This window comes from Lycium barbarum, chromosome 9 (assembly GCF_019175385.1).
Source record: "Lycium barbarum isolate Lr01 chromosome 9, ASM1917538v2, whole genome shotgun sequence".
In the NCBI taxonomy this organism is placed as follows: domain Eukaryota; kingdom Viridiplantae; phylum Streptophyta; class Magnoliopsida; order Solanales; family Solanaceae; genus Lycium; species Lycium barbarum.
Window position 1 is genome coordinate 26,822,929 of NC_083345.1, and position 16,969 is coordinate 26,839,897.

Sequence of the window (16,969 nt, forward strand, 5' to 3'; positions counted from 1 at the left end):
TTGGCCGAAAACAGTCTCAACCGTGAGCAGCCCCTTTTTACCACATTCCTCATTTTCAAGTCACGGTTTGTATCACAATCCAAAATGTAACGATATCGATCTCTTAAAAAATACCAATTACATCAACGCATAATAAGCCTCAAAACAGCCCACACAAAACAGCCCACACAATCTCAACATCAATCTTAAGTCATTAAATGTTCATTTCAAAACTAGAATTCATAACGACGACAATTAAAACGCTAAGCGATATTAACTCATTCTTTGCTACAAATTGGAGGCTATATACACGGCTACATACCCACCTATATACATACATCGCTAGTTCTCATTCATTTGGTCACCCTACAACAATCAACATACTAAATAGAGTTAATTCATCACTTAGTCACAACACCCATTTACACAACTTCACACACCATACACGACCCAACTTCCAACATACTACATTTCATAATTTTCATCCATTTTAACATACTACAACATGAATTAAACGTTCACAACACATAAACAAGAGTAAAACTTACCTTTCTTCTCCAATTCTACACTTTGGTTAGGGTTTGCAATTGACCCCACAAATGGTTGGATGACCCAAACAACTATTCCACGCTACTTAGGGACCTAAAAATAGTGGGTTTGAACCAAAGAAATAATTTTTGGAAGGCTTGAAATGATCTTGGCTTTTCTTCCCTCTTGGCCGTGAGCTTCTTGGTGAAGCTTTTCAATTTGGGGCTTTATTTTGCTATAAATAATGAAGAAAGATGACTTGAAGTCATCTTTTAAGTTCCACTTAATATCTCTCTTTGTTTGTGGCCCACACATGTGTTGGACCAATTAAAATTGGCCACACAATGTGTGGGACCATCTCAATATACATGGCCACAAGGCCTTATTGGTGCAAGATTTTTAAATTCATTTTTTTTTGAATTGTGGTCCAAATTTTTCCTAAGTGTTCAATGCCAACAATTTCATATATAATTTATGTCTCAAAATAAAATCAAAGGTCAAAAGTCCCGACTTCAAATCCCGGAATAGTCTTGGCTTTAAATTATCATAGTTAATCCGGGTTGTCCCAATGTATAAAAATACGGGACGTAACATCCTACCCCCCTTAAGAACATTCGTCCTCGAATGTTGGATCAATTCTACGGGTCTTATGTATTATTCGGGGGAGTTTCTTTTATAGCCATCGCATACAAGTCATCCACAAATCAACATAATCAAGCAAGGAATGTAGGTTACCTGAAGGTACGGAAAATAGGTGAGGATACTTTTTCTTCATCTGCTCCTCAGCCTCCCAAGTCATTTCTTCTCGGTTATTATTCTGCCACAGCACCTTAACAGAAGCCACATCCTTATTCCGCAACTTTCTTACCTGACGATCCAATATGGTTATAGGTTGCTCTTCATAAGATAGCTCCTCCGTGACCTGTATATCATCTGTAGGAAAAACTCTGGAAGGGTCACCAATACACTTACGAAGCATAGAAACATGGAATACCGGGTGAACCGCTCCCAAGTCAGCTGGCAGATCCAATTCGTAGGCCACTTTGCCTATTTTACGAATAATCTGATAAGGCCCAATATATCTCGGACTGAGCTTTCCTTTCTTGCCAAAACGCATAACACCTTTCATTGGTGACACTTTCAGGAACACCCAATCTCCAACTTGGAATTCTAACGGTCGACGTCGCTTATCAGCATAAGATTTCTGTCGACTCTGGGCCGCTAATAGTCGCTCTCGAATCAGTCTCACTTTATCGACCGCCTGCTGGACCACCTCTGGACCAATTAACTGAATCTCACCCACATCAAACCAACCGATCGGAGATCTGCATTTCCTGCCATACAAAGCCTCATAGGGTGCCATCTGAATACTGGAGTGGTAGCTGTTGTTATAAGCAAACTCAACAAGTGGCAAATGATCATCCCAGCTGCCTCTGAAATCAATAACACAGGCCCGCAACATATCTTCCAATGTCTGAATGGTGCGCTCGGCCTGTCCGTCGGACTGAGGATGAAATGCTGTACTCAGACTCACCTGGGTCCCCAATCCCTCCTGAAATGATCTCCAGAATTTAGCTGTAAACTGGGCACCTCTGTCGGAGATAACAGACACTGGAACTCCGTGGAGTCTCACAATCTCCTTAAGATATAGCCTGGCATAATCTTCAGCTGTGTATGTAGTCCGAACTGGAAGAAAGTGGGCTGATTTTGTCAGCCGATCAACGATAACCCAAATGAAGTCGTACCTCCGTAGAGTGCGAGGCAAGCCTACAATGAAATCCATATTAATTATCTCCCACTTCCACGTTGGTATCTCCATCTCCTGCAATAACCCACCGGGTTTCTGATGCTCAATCTTTACTTGCTGACAATTTGGGCATTGGGCAACGAACTCTGCTATGTCCTTTTTCATACCGTCCCACCAATACAGGCATCTCAGATCGTGATACATCTTCGTCGACCCTGGATGAACAAAATATCTGGCATGATGTGCCTCACCCATAACATGTCGCCGCAGTCCCGCAACGTCAGGTACACATAATCTGTCCCTGTATAATAATACTCCATCGGATGAAATCTCAAACGGGGTCTCCCCTTTGTCACGGACTATGTCTCTGTACTGCATCAGAACAGGATCCTCATACTGACGCCGCTTAATCTCACCCAGAATAGAGGACTCGGCCACTCCTCGAACAGAAATCCCAGTATTTCCAGAATCGGCTAAGCGGACTCCAAGACTGGCTAACTGATGAATATCACGAACCATTTCTTTCTTACCAGACTGTACATCAATCAAACTGCCCATGGACTTGCGGCTAAGCGCATCTGCTACGACATTAGCTTTCCCTGGATGGTATAGAATATCAACATCATAATCTTTCAGCAACTCTAACCACCGCCTTTGCCGCAAATTCAATTCTTTCTGTCTGAAAATATACTGGAGGCTCTTATGGTCCGTATAAATATCAACGTGGACCCCATACAAGTAATGCCGCCAAATCTTCAAAGCATGAATCACCGCGGCTAACTCCAGATCGTGAGTGGGATAATTCTTCTCGTGCGGTCTGAGCTGCCGGGAAGCATTGGCTATGACTCGACCGTGCTGCATCAACACACAACCCAAACCCATACCAGAGGCATCACAATAAACCACATACCCGTCTGACCCTTCTGGGAGAGCTAATACTGGAGCTGTAATCAATTTTTCCTTCAACATCTGAAAACCGCGCTCACAAGCATCAGTCCACTGAAATTTCGCTGCCTTCTGAGTTAACTTTGTTAATGGCGCCGCAATAGAAGAAAAATTCTCTACGAATCTTCTGTAATAACCGGCCAACCCCAAAAAGCTGCGTACCTCAGTAGGTGTAGTAGGCCTGGGCCAATTCTGTACAGCTTCAATTTTCTGCGTATCAACCTGAATACCATCTGCTCCGACAATATGCCCCAAGAATGCCACAGAAGTCAACCAGAATTCACATTTAGAGAATTTAGCATATAATTACCGTTGCCGAAGAGTGCCCAGCACTGTTCTCAGATGATCTGAATGCTCCTCTGTTGATCGTGAATAAACCAATATATCATCAATAAACACAACCACGAACATATCAAGGAAAGGCCGAAATACCCGATTCATCAAATCCATGAATACCGCTGGAGCATTAGTTAGCCCGAAAGACATAACTCTGAATTCATAATGCCCGTACCGGGTCCTGAAAGCAGTCTTCGGAATATCTGCCTCTCGTACCCGTACCTGGTGATACCCCGAACGCAGATCTATCTTCGAGAAATATTTGGCACCCTGCAACTGATCAAACAAATCATCAATCCGGGGGAGGGGATATTTATTCTTTATGGTCACCTTATTTAATTGCCTGTAGTCAATACACATCCGCAGTGACCCGTCTTTCTTCCTCACAAATAATACCGGCGCTCCCCAAGGCGATGTACTGGGTCTGATGAAGCCTTTATCTAATAAATCTTTCAACTGCTCCTTCAATTCTTTTAATTCTGCCGGTGCCATTCTGTACGGAGGAATAGATATTGGCTGCGTATCTGGCAACAAATCAATAGCAAAGTCTATCTCTCGCTCAGGCGGAAGACCCGGAAGCTCATCTGGGAATACATCTGAAAACTCAAGGACAACCGGAACTGACTGCAGAGTAGGTGCCTCGGCTGTAGTATCGTGCACCCGGACCAAGTGATAAATATAACCCTTCTGAATCATCTTCTTAGCCTTGAGGTATGAAATGAACTTACCCCTCGGCGATGCTGTACACCCGGACCACTCTATAGCTGGTTTCCCTGGGAACTGGAAACAAACTACCTTCTTTTGGCAGTCAACATTAGCATAACAGGAAGCTAACCAGTCCATGCCCATAATAACATCAAATTCCAGCATATTTAACTCTACCAAATCAGCTTTAGTGCAACGATCATATATAATAACAGAACAATCTCGATAAACCTGTCTGGCTATAACAGAATCCCCTACAGGTGTAGCTACCTCAAAAGGCTCTATCGGCTCAAATTCTATCCCAATTTCATTAGCAACAAGTGGAGAGATATATGATAAAGTAGAACCAGGATCAATCAGTGCATATACAGATCGGGAGAAAACCAGTAAGGTACCTGTAACAATATTTGGCGAAGCCTCCTGATCCTGGCGGCTAGCCAATGCATATATGCGGTTCGATGGACCGCTAGAACCTGAACCACTGCCACGGCCTCGACCTCGGCCCGCCTGTGCCGGCATACCTCGCCCCGCAGGGCGCACAGCTGAGGGAGTAGAAGATGAACCTGCGGCTGATCTCGTCGGCTGAACTGTACTACCAGAACCACTCGCCATCGGACAATCCCGCATAACATGGCCCTGACGCAAGAAAAACAGGCTCTAGTAGCTCGATAGCACTCCCCTGGGTACGATTTCCCGCAATAAGAACAACGGGGCCTGGGTGGTCTGGACTGGCTGGAACCTCTGGCTGTCTGGGAACCTGATGCTCTGGAACTCTGACCGGCCCCAGATGGTCCTGCACTGTCAAATCGTCTGCCGGCTGACTGTGTACCCCGGCCTGACGGAGGAAAATATCTGCCTGACGACTGCTGCTGAGGCTGTCCGCCTCGAGAATCTCCAGAATACCCCGCGGACCTGGCCCTCTTGGGCGGCCTCCTGTCACGATCTCTGCCCGACCGTTCCTCTCTATGCTGGTCCTCCATACCCTGAGCATAGGCCTGTAACCGGGCGATGTCCATATCAGTCTGCGATGCCACCGCCATGCAGCCGTCAACTAAATAACGGTCCAGCCCTATCACATACCGGTGCATCCGGTCAGCCATCTCAGCCACTATAGGAGGTGCATATCGAGCCAGAGAATCGAACTCCAAATTATACTCACGAATACTCCGACCTCCCTGCCGCAACTGTAAAAATCTATCAACCCGCGCTCGTCGTAACTCCGGGGGCAAAAAGTGGCGGAGAAAAGAGGCCACAAACTCATCCCAAGTAGCTGGGGAAGCACTCTCACCCCTGGACAGCTCCCAAGACTCATACCAATTGGCAGCAACATCTCGTAATCTGTGCGAGGCCAACTCAACGGACTTGGTCTCTGAAGCCCTGACCAAATCTAATGAACGCCGCATCCCCCGAATAAAATCATGGGGGTCCTCCTCGGGCTTAGACCCGAAAAACTCTGGGGGACCGCAAGTCAGAAAGTCACGAACTCTCAGGCTATCTCGCCTGTCATCATCATCATCAGCTCTCAGCCCGCGTCTGCGAGCCTGTCCCGCTACCAAAGTAGTCAATAACTGTACGGCCTCCCTCAACGTCCTATCCTCCGCCCCTGGCTGAGGAGCTGGAGGCGCGGACGCTGGAGCCTCTGGAGCTAGTGGTGAAGCCGCCCCCTGATCCATAGTGGCAGCGGCTGGTGCTCCAGACTCCTCCGATGATGAAGACGTAGCAGAGTCTGTTGGCCGGGGCGCAATATCACGCATCATCTGAGCAAGGGTCCGAGTACCCTTCCGAGCCCGGCTAGTCTCTCCGGCCGCTGATGACTTGCCCTTCTGGGCAACTGTCGCCTTTGTCGGAGGCATCACTGAAAGAAAACACAACAACTGATCAGAACAGAGTCATCCTAATAGCACGGCTCTATCGCACGATCTAAGATTCAAAGAAAGGAAACACCCTAAATGTCCTGTAGCTTCCTGTTTATAGATGTGGTGCACAACACACCGATAAACAAGGCTCTACTAGACACGGTCTGTAGACATTCCGAGGACAAACCGCTTTGATACCACTTCTGTCACGACCCAACCCCGTAGGCCGTGACTGGCGCCCTAATTGGGCATCCTGACGTACTTATTCAATCGAATCACACACAAATAGCATATACGGCCATAAATACTATATGTCGTCTCAAACTATATCAAACTGTATCGAACACATTTCAACGCAACCATATGCGGACATATATATAGATATCAAAAAGCCGGCAAGGCTATCAAATATATCAAAAGCCGACAAGGCTAACAGATGTATCAAAAGCCGACAAGGCTAACAGATGGCGCAACGGCCCAAAACATATACAAAGTGCACGCCGACAAGGCTGCCATAACGAATAGGGTCATACAAACACATCTGTACAGAAGTAGGCACACACACCCACAAATACGTCTACAGACCTCTAAACAGACCGACCGAATCATATAGCGAGACAGGGCCCCGCCGTACCCCTGAACGAATATATACATACATAGCGAACAAAATATATATATACCAAAAGTATATGCTCCGAAATGAGAAAAGCACTCCAAACGGCAGAAGAGGGTGTCCTAGACTGGTGGATCACCAAACTGTGCGTCTGTACCTGCGGGCATGAAACGCAGCCCCCGAAGAGAGGGGGTCAGTACGAAATATGTACTGAGTATGCAAAGCAGAATATACGGAAGCAAACCTGAGACATAAACGAAATAGTAGTACAGAGAATAGGTATAAATCCATCGTATCAAAATGTTTACTTTAAAAATATGTAAGTCATGCAGAAGGTACAGAAGAATATGGTCGCCCGCCCGTCGATGGCGCCATAACACAGCATAACACCAGAAAGGTTTCTAACCTCCGAACCCCCGTCACATATCATAACACAGCATAACGCCATACACACCATAACATCATATATAAGTGGAACCCGACCCTCTTTGGCGAGTAGCTCGGTGAATCATAAGCACAGTATAACTCCGGAGTATATCAAAGTGCGCACGACAACAGAACCGGCCCGGGACTCGGCGAAGGGAAATAACAGAATGCACGAGTAGAGTCGTGAGTAGTCATATGCATAAAATCATTATCATAACCTCAAACATAAGTAAAATGATCATACTTGCAAATCGAAGTAATAGTTATATCAAATTCTTTCGAAAGTTCTCCGAAGTACATAAAAGAACGTCGCGGGACCCACAGACGGGTATTTATCCGAGTCGGGCCCGCCTATGGAAATCATACTCATCATAGGCCATGCAAACTCATACGAAAATATCAAAACAATCCGAGCCTTTATGCGAAAGATATGACATTCAAAAATTTCGAAATTCTTTAAAGTGAAACCTTTTTATACAAAGTTCGGAAGGCGATTATTTCAAAGACGTAATGGTTCATACTTTTATCAAATCATACATAAGAGTGCCGAGGAATATATATAGATCATATCGTGCTCGGATTTCGAATCATAGGATTTTCCTAAAGGTTCGTAATCTAGCCTATCCAAACTAAGGCATGCCAAAAGAAGGAAGGTTGGGGCTTTACATACCTCGAACGCACTCCAAGCTAGCCGATCTAAAGTTAATCCCAATCTACGCCTCGGGCTCCCCAAGGTCTACAAATATGTCAACGAATATCTCATATTAACCATAGGCACTTAAGCACTTATTTATTCCAAACTAACTCTAAATTCTACAGAAAATTCGGCAGCATTTCCCCTGTAAATAGGCCAACCCGAGAATTTATATCGCTCAAAATCAACAACAACAACCACAATAACCAACCTAGCAACATCGGTAATCAATTGGAAAGGCAAAATAACAATAGTAACTCTATTTTACATCATTCAACAACTTTCCAAATATTCAATTTAACGGCTTACATTCAAGCCACAATATCGCTCACACATTGAATTATCAACCCGAATCCTTACCAACAATATTCAAGGACATCCCAAACAATTCACAAATTTTTTCCAACAAGCCAATAATAATTTTTTTTCTATGTTGGCCGAAAACAGTCCCAACCGTGAGCAGCCCCTTTTTACCACATTCCTCATTTTCAAGTCATGGTTTGTATTACAATCCAAAATGTAACGATATCGTTCTCATAAAATATACCAATTACATCAACGCATAATAAGCCTCAAAACAGCCCACACAATCTCAACATCGATCTTAAGTCATTAAATGTTCATTTCAAAACTATAATTCATAACGACGACAATTAAAACGCTAAGCGATATTAACTCATTCTTTGCTACAAATTGGAGGCTATATACACGGCTACATACCCACCTATATACATACATCGCTAGTTCTCATTCATTTGGTCACCCTACAACAATCAACATACTAAATAGAGTTAATTCATCACTTAGTCACAACACCCATTTACACAACTTCACACACCATACACGACCCAACTTCCAACATACTACATTTCATAATTTTCATCCATTTTAACATACTACAACATGAATTAAACGTTCACAACACATAAACAAGAGTAAAACTTACCTTTCTTCTCCAATTCTACACTTTGGTTAGGGTTTGCAATTGACCCCACAAATGGTTGGATGACCCAAACAACTATTCCACGCTACTTAGGGACCTCAAAATAGTGGGTTTGAACCAAAGAAATAATTTTTGGAAGGCTTGAAATGATCTTGGCTTTTCTTCCCTCTTGGCCGTGAGCTTCTTGGTGAAGCTCTTCAATTTGGGGCTTTATTTTGCTATGAATAATGAAGAAAGATGACTTGAAGTCATCTTTTAAGTTCCACTTAATATCTCTCTTTGTTTGTGGCCCACACATGTGTTGGACCAATTAAAATTGGCCACACAATGTGTGGGACCATCTCAATATACATGGCCACAAGGCCTTATTGGTGCAAGATTTTTAAATTAATTTTTTTTTTTGAATTGTGGTCCAAATTTTTCCTAAGTGTTCAATGCCAACAATTTCATATATAATTTATGTCTCAAAATAAAATCAAAGGTCAAAAGTCCCGACTTCAAATCCCGGAATAGTCTTGGCCTTAAATTATCATAGTTAATCCGGGTTGTCCCAATGTAAACAATACGGGACGTAACAACACGTTTCATCTGCATGGTCACGTTTACTAGAGGAACGAAGATACATCGAATTTGTAGTGTGAGGAGAGGAATCAGAGCCATCAGAGTCTATCTTAACAGGAGATGAGGCTTTGCCTTTATTTTTGTTTCTAGAGGTTTATGTGTTTTGGCCATGGTGTGAAGAAGAGAGAAGGGTGGTTGAGTGAAGAGGAATGGAAGAGAGGACGGTTTTAATGGAGATTTTGGGGATGGTGAAGAGTCATGGAAGAGGAAAGGTTTATGGGGAAGAGGGAGACATGGAAAGATGATGAGACGGTAGGAAAAAGAGGGGAAAGGGTAATGATGAATTTTATGAGATAGCGTGAAATGGGGAAAGGAGAAGAGGCGGTAATTAATGAACAAAGCAGAGAAGGAAAATTAATTAATTTACCAAAAATAACACAGTTATAAAGGCTTATCAATAATTCCTAAAGATTCTATAAGCATGCAAAATCTTTCCTTAAGCAAGGGTTTTGTAAAAATATCAGCAAGTTGATTTTGAGTGGAGACAAACTGTAATTCAATAGACCCATTGATAACATGATCTCTAATAAAATGATGTTTAATATCTATATGCTTTGCTCTAGAATGATGCACAGGATTTTTAGACAGACATATAGCACTAGAATTATCACAGAAAATTTTAACAGGCTTAAATAACAGATCATAATCACTTAGTTGATGCACCATCCATAGAAGTTGAGCAAAACATTGCCCAACAACAACATATTCAGCTTCAGTAGTAGAAAGAGAAACACATCCTTATTTCTTGTTATGCCAAGAAATTAATGATTTTCCAAGTAGTTGACAGGAACCACTTGTGCTTTTTCTATCATCTTTATCACCTGCAAAGTCAGCATCAGAAAATCCTTCTAGTTTGAAGGGATTAGATTTGGGATACCAAAACCCATAGGAAATTGTTCTAAGGAAATATCTAATTATTCGTTTTACAGCACTGAGATGAGCTTCCTTAGAAGTTGACTGAAAACGAGCACATTTGCAAACACTAAACATGATGTCTGGTCGACTAGCGGTGAGATACAGTAAAGAGCCTATCATTCCTCTATATTTAGTCTTATCAACTGCTTTACCTGTATCATCTTTGTCAATCGAGCATGTGGGACTCATAGGAGTTTTCATTGCTTTAGCATCACTTAGACCAAATTTGTGAACAAGCTCCTTTGTATACTTACTTTGACAAATGAATATTCCTTTGTCGGATTGATGGATTTGAAGTCCCAAGAAAAATGTTAGTTCGCCCATCATACTCATTTCAAATTCACTTTGCATGAGATCAGAAAATTCCTTGCACAAAGAAGGGTTAGAGCTTCCAAAAATAATATCATCAACATAAATCTGTATAATTAGATTTTCAGAGGAAGATCTTTTAATAAAAAGTGTTGTATCAATCTTTCCTTTAGAAAATCCATGTTCCACTAGGAAGGTGCTTGGTCGATCACACCAAGCTCTAGGAGCTTGTTTAAGACCATATAATGCCTTACTTAGTTTGAACACATGATATGGGAATTTGGGATTTTCAAAACCAGGTGTTTGTTTTACAAAGACCTCTTCTTCAATGAATCCATTTAAGAAAGCACTTTTAACATCCATTTGAAATAGTTTAAAACCTTTAAAGGCAGCATAAGCAAGCAGAATTCGAATAGATTCTAACCATGCAACAGGAGCGAATGTTTCATCATAGTTGACTCCTTCCTGTTGTGAGTAGCCTTGGGCAACCAGTCGTGCTTTGTTTCTCACAACTTCGCCTGCTTCATTTAACTTGTTTCTGGAAACCCATTTTGTTCCTATTATTGAACCTTTTTCAGGCCTGGGAACTAGATTCCATACTTTGTTCTTGTCAAACTGGTCCAGTTCTTCTTTCATCGCCTTAATCCAATGATCATCCTTTACGGCCTCATCTATTTCTTTGGCTCGAGTTGAGATATAAGTGCCAAATTTGCATTATTTTTACAAGATGCTCGAGTCTTCATTCCTTCATTTATTTCTCCAAAGACAAACTTTTTAGGATAATCAGGCTCCCTTCTTCATTCGTTTGGAACAGGTCCAATTGTAAGATTAGTCGACTCTTTAACAGAGGTAGTTTCTCTTAATGAGAGATTCTGATCAGTTGAAGGAGTAGTCATAGTGACTGAAGGCTGGCAAACATCTTCATCTGCAAATCTTTCTTTCTCGACCAAACGGTTAGTATCATAAAAAATAACATGAACAGATTCTTCAATAGATTTAGTGCGTTTATTGAAAATTCTATAGGATCTGCTATTATTAGAGTAGCCAACAAAAATACCTTCATCACTCCTAGGATCAAACTTACCAATGTTGCTCTTTTCATTATTGTGCACAAAACATTTGCACCCAAAAGAGTGAAAATAACTAATATTGGGTTTCTTACCGTTCCATAGCTCATAAGGGGTTTTCTTTAGAATAGGTCGAATCAGACACCTGTTCAATACATGACATGTTGTGCTTACCGCTTCTGCCCAGAAGTGATGTGGCAGATTGTGTTCTAAAATCATTGTTCTAGCCATGTCTTGTAAGGTTCTGTTCTTTCTTTCAACGATACCATTTTGTTGAGGAGATCTTGGTGAGGAAAAATTATGAGCATAACCTTGTTCATTGCAGAATTCCTCAAAGGACTTGTTTTAAAATTCTCCTCTATGATCACTCCTTATGGAAGTAATGTAGTATCCTTTGTCACGCTGAACTTTCTCATAAAAAAAACTTAACATTCTTTAGAATATCGTCCTTGTGAGCAAGAAATATAACCCAAGTAAAACGAGAAAAATCATCAATGATAACGAAAGCATACCTTTTTCCTCCAATGCTAGCAGTTCTAGTAGGACCGACAAGGTCCATATGTAGAAGCTGCAAAGGTTTAGAAGTGGATACAACATCTTTGGAATTAAAAGAACTTCTTGTTTTCTTACCTTTCTGACAAGCATCGCAAATATGATCTTTTGAGTAATTTATTTTAGGCAGACTTAAGACCAAATCGTGTTTGGCTAATTTTTCAATTAGCCTGCTAGCATGTCCAAGTCTCTTGTGCCAAACCCAAGGATCTTCTCCCATTGAAGCCAAACAAATGTGTCCAGCTGGACTTTTAACAGAGTTAAGCACATACACATTTTTTGTTCTGCTGCCAGGAATAATTTCTTTTCCAGTTTTGTCTTCTATGACACAACCTGTCTTTTTGAATCTTACCTCTAAATCAGAATCACATAGCTGACTGATACTTAAGAGGTTATATTTGAGTCCTTCAACAAGATAAACATTAGAGATATCACAAGAGTTATTAAACGAAATAGTTCATGTACCAATTACTGTTCCTGTTGAGTTGTCACCAAAAGTAACTAATCCTCCATCAAAGTTTGCGACTGATTTGAACAAGCTTTTGTCGCCTGTCATGTGACTGGAACACGCACTATCTAGATACCATTTCCCTTTTGATTTCTTCTTGTAGTGTTCCTGCAAAACAAGGTAGTTACTTTCTTTTAGGTACCCAAGCTTCCTTGGGTCCTTGAGAGTTAGTACTTTGATGATTGGTCTTGGGCTTCCATATCCAACCTGGAGAAGGCGTGTAGTGAAATCTACATTGAAGATATTTATGACCCGTTTTTTCACAGCAAAAACATTTTTGAAAAGAGTGTTTTTTCGAGAAAGACTGAGTAGTCGACTTATGAAAGTTTCTTGGAGACTTCCTTTCAGTAGTTTGAAAGCTTCTATTAGACTGATCTGTCTCCTCATAATTGGTTGACACACCCTTAGATTTTTTAGAGGTATTACTATCGCTGATAGGTCTTTTCCCAATTGACTTGTTGTTACGAGTCGATTTGTTAGATCTAACTGAGCTATGACTGGTGGACTTATGCAACCCATTAAGCTGCAATTTCAAGTTCTCAACTTCTTCTTGAAGAAGATCCCTTTCTATTTCAACTACTTCTAGTTTAAGTTTCCACGCCCTTCTTTCTCTCTTAAGTTTCTTATATTCATTAAACACTCTATTTAAATCCTCAAGTGTTTGATCAAGCAATTCTTGAGTTTCACTACAGTTAGAACAGTGATAAGGTCTTACCTCGCTAGTTTCGCCAATTGCCATGAAGTAAATGTTTTCCATTCCTTCTTCATCATCTTCAGAGACTTCATCTTCACTCCAACTGCTGAATGCTCTTTGTTTTTGATAGTTTTTCAATTGTTTCCTTTTTGCCTCAGGGCATTCAGATGTAATGTGACCATATTTTCCACATTCGTAGCATTTTCCATCATTTCTTTGAACATTAGAAGTTTTACCTTTTCTGAAATTTGAACTTCTTTTTCTATTGTTTCTTGATCTTCTCATGGCTTCAATCGCATGCCTAGAAATCATGGCAACTTCTTCTTCGTTAAACTCATCATTAGATTCTCCAGCCTGAGATTTGAAGGCAACCATTTTCTTCTTTTCATCCTTCTGGTATCTTTGAATATGATTCTTTTCAAAAGCCATCAGGTTTTCTCTTAGTTCGTCATAGGTAAAATTGTCCAGATTTCCATCTTCCAAAACAATCGCCTTGGTTTCCCAAGTCTTTGGTAGACTTCTGACAAGTTTTCTCACCTGTTGAGAATTGGTGTAGGTCACTCCAAGAGATTTAAGTTCACCAATGATCTTGCTGAATCTGGTGAACATTGATTCAATGTTCTCATCATCCTTCATGCTGAAAGCTTCATAATCATGCCTTAAAGCATCGATTTTGGTTTCCCTCACTTTTGATGTTCCTTCATAAGTGACTTTAAGTTTATCCCACATTTCTTTTGCAGTCTCACAGTTTGATATTTTGGCATACTCTTCTCCGCTGACTGCACAGTACAACAGAGCTATTGCTCTAGCATTTGTTGATAGAGTCTCCGGTTGTTCTTTTGTCACATCATGTGACTCCAGATCAATTTTTGTATTTGTATCCTTTGCATCCACATTTGGAATAGGTTTAGGTCCTTTCTTGATCACGATCCTTGCTTGATAGTCTGTTGATTGCACAAAGATCTTGAACGTTTCTTTCCAATGGCAGTAGTGTTCACCATTGAAGTAGGGTGGTCTTGTTGTGGAATGCCCATCTTGTAAGATTGCTCCAGGAATTTGATATGTAGCCATTTGATCTTTTCTTACTTGCTGTTAAGCAATGAAGTGTGAGACCTTGCTCTGATACCAATTGAAAGTGCAAGAGAGGGGGGGGGGGGGGGTGAATTGTAACTTTTTCGCTCAGACAGTCGACTACCTGAGAACACTAGTCGACTATAAAGTAATGCAGTAATAAAAGTGCAGAATACAAATGACACAAATATTTTATACCGGTTTAGATTCAATGTGAATCCTAGTCCAGTCCCCTTGGGTTGCAAGGGTGTTCTCTGCAGCTCTTTGTAAATGGTTTGGTACAATGGTTTGTTTGAATGGAGCTCCTACGTCTACACTCAAACACTCGTAATCTTTTTGATACAATGTCTCACAAACTATAATATATCTCTCATTTCTTTTTTGTTTACACTATATCACTCAAGAATATAATGTTTGTGAAAAGTAAAGTAGAGAGCTTGAGAGTATGCGACGAATGTATGTTTTTCTTTGTTTCTAGATTCTTGAATATATAGTCTTCAAATCAACTAGCCGTTAGACTCTTTTTCAGCAGAGATGTCAACCCAAGAGAATTGATCCTTGTAAATTAGGAATATTGAGGATCCTAATTTCCAAGAATAAAGCAAGAGCTCATTAAGTCTTGTAACGTTGCTTTCCTTCTGTGGTATCACCCTAGTTGGCGGATACTTGTTTCCTTGTGTGTCATTGATAGGTAATAAATGTTGTACAACTGCCTTCCTTATGCGCCATTTGCCTTGTTGGAGTGGTACTTGTTTCCTTGTATAGCAGATTTGATTTAATGCTTGAATCTCCATGATTATGCTGATTTGATTGATTGAGTAAAGTCTGATTCTTGTTCCAAAAATACGTAGTAGCTTATTTTCTTTGTGCCTTGAATTATTTTCCTCATGCAGCCGACTTGGGCTTGTACTCCTATCCAGCCGACTGAACTCTTTTTATCCATTGGGCTTGTCTGTCCAATGTGTTTGGTTGATCCTTTGAGTATAGTATCTACACAACAATTTGTCATCATTAAAATCATAACACTAACAAACTTGTGATCAAAAGTTGAGTTATTTGATATCTTCAGCATTTTTCCCCTCGGTGAAACAAAGGTTGGTTTAAGATGGTGCATTTTGCTTCTATATGTCAACTTGTTTGCGAATTGCCCTTCTTTTGGGGTGGTCTTTAAATTTTGTCCCTCAAATTGCTGGTTTTTAAGTTTTTCCCTTCGCCTAAAACTCATGGGTTTCGGGTTCGAATCTCCGCTCAGTCAAAACTTTTAAAAAAATTCACAAGGCAGAGGTTGAATTTTGCTCTGCCCCCTCCGGCAGACTTTTAGTTATGCTTAACTAAAAGTCTGCCAGAGGGGGCAGAATTTGCCTTGAGGCATATATTTTATTTTATTTTACTTTTCAATGCAAACAATTAGTTATGCCTCAAGGAAAAGTTTCGTCTTATGGGGCATATTTTTAGTTATGCTTTAACTAAAAGTGTGCCCCATAAGACATAACTAAAAGTATGTCCCGTAAGGTGGAACTTTTTCTTAAGGCATAACTAAAAGTTTGTCTTATAAGGCAAAGTCTATGCCTTAAGAAAAAGTTTTGCCTTATAGGACATACTTTTGGCTATGCCTTAACTAAAAGTCTGCTCCATAAGGCATAACTAAACTATGCCTTAAGGAAAAGTTCTGTCTTATGGGGCAGACTTTTAATTATGCCGGATCCGACATAACTTTAGTTTTTCCTTAAGGAGTATATGCCAGATCCGACATACACGCCCCCTAGCCTTATCTTGCGAAATTATTTTTTTATTTTATGCCTGAACGGGGGTTCGAACCCAAAATCTCAAGTATTCGCCCATCTTTTCAAGTGAAGGACAAAACTTAAAGACCACAAATATGAGGCGCAAAATTTAAAGACCACCCCAAAAGAAGGGCAATCCGCGCCAAAAAAATGAACCTTTTTCCGGTCAATGTTTCTTTCCGGTTGAGACGCTATTTTTAATTGGAGAGGATAGAACTGGAAAGAACACCCGTTGGCATTGATTGCATAATTCCCAAAATTATGGCACTGAAGAGGGAAAATGTGTAAATTTGCTCTTGAACTATGCAAATTTCTATATACATTCCGGTAATAGTTGGTCACGTGGGGGACATGTGGTCTCTCTCTGTCCCAATACATGTATCACATTTTTCTCTAAATAATTCCGAAAAGGAAATTTACATTTTTATAATTAAAAATAAATCTATACTTCACATATCTTAATGAGATAATTTATAACTACACTAATTTTTATATTTTATTTTAGACCATCATAAACTCCATAACATATCAAATTAGGCCAAATAAAATGAGAGGGAAGGAATAATATTCATGAAATAACGTAATGGAAGTGTACCTGACTTAAATATCTCTTGAATTCGCTTAAATACTAATATGAAATCTTGAAAGCAAAATCACACGAAATCCCCGTTGACAT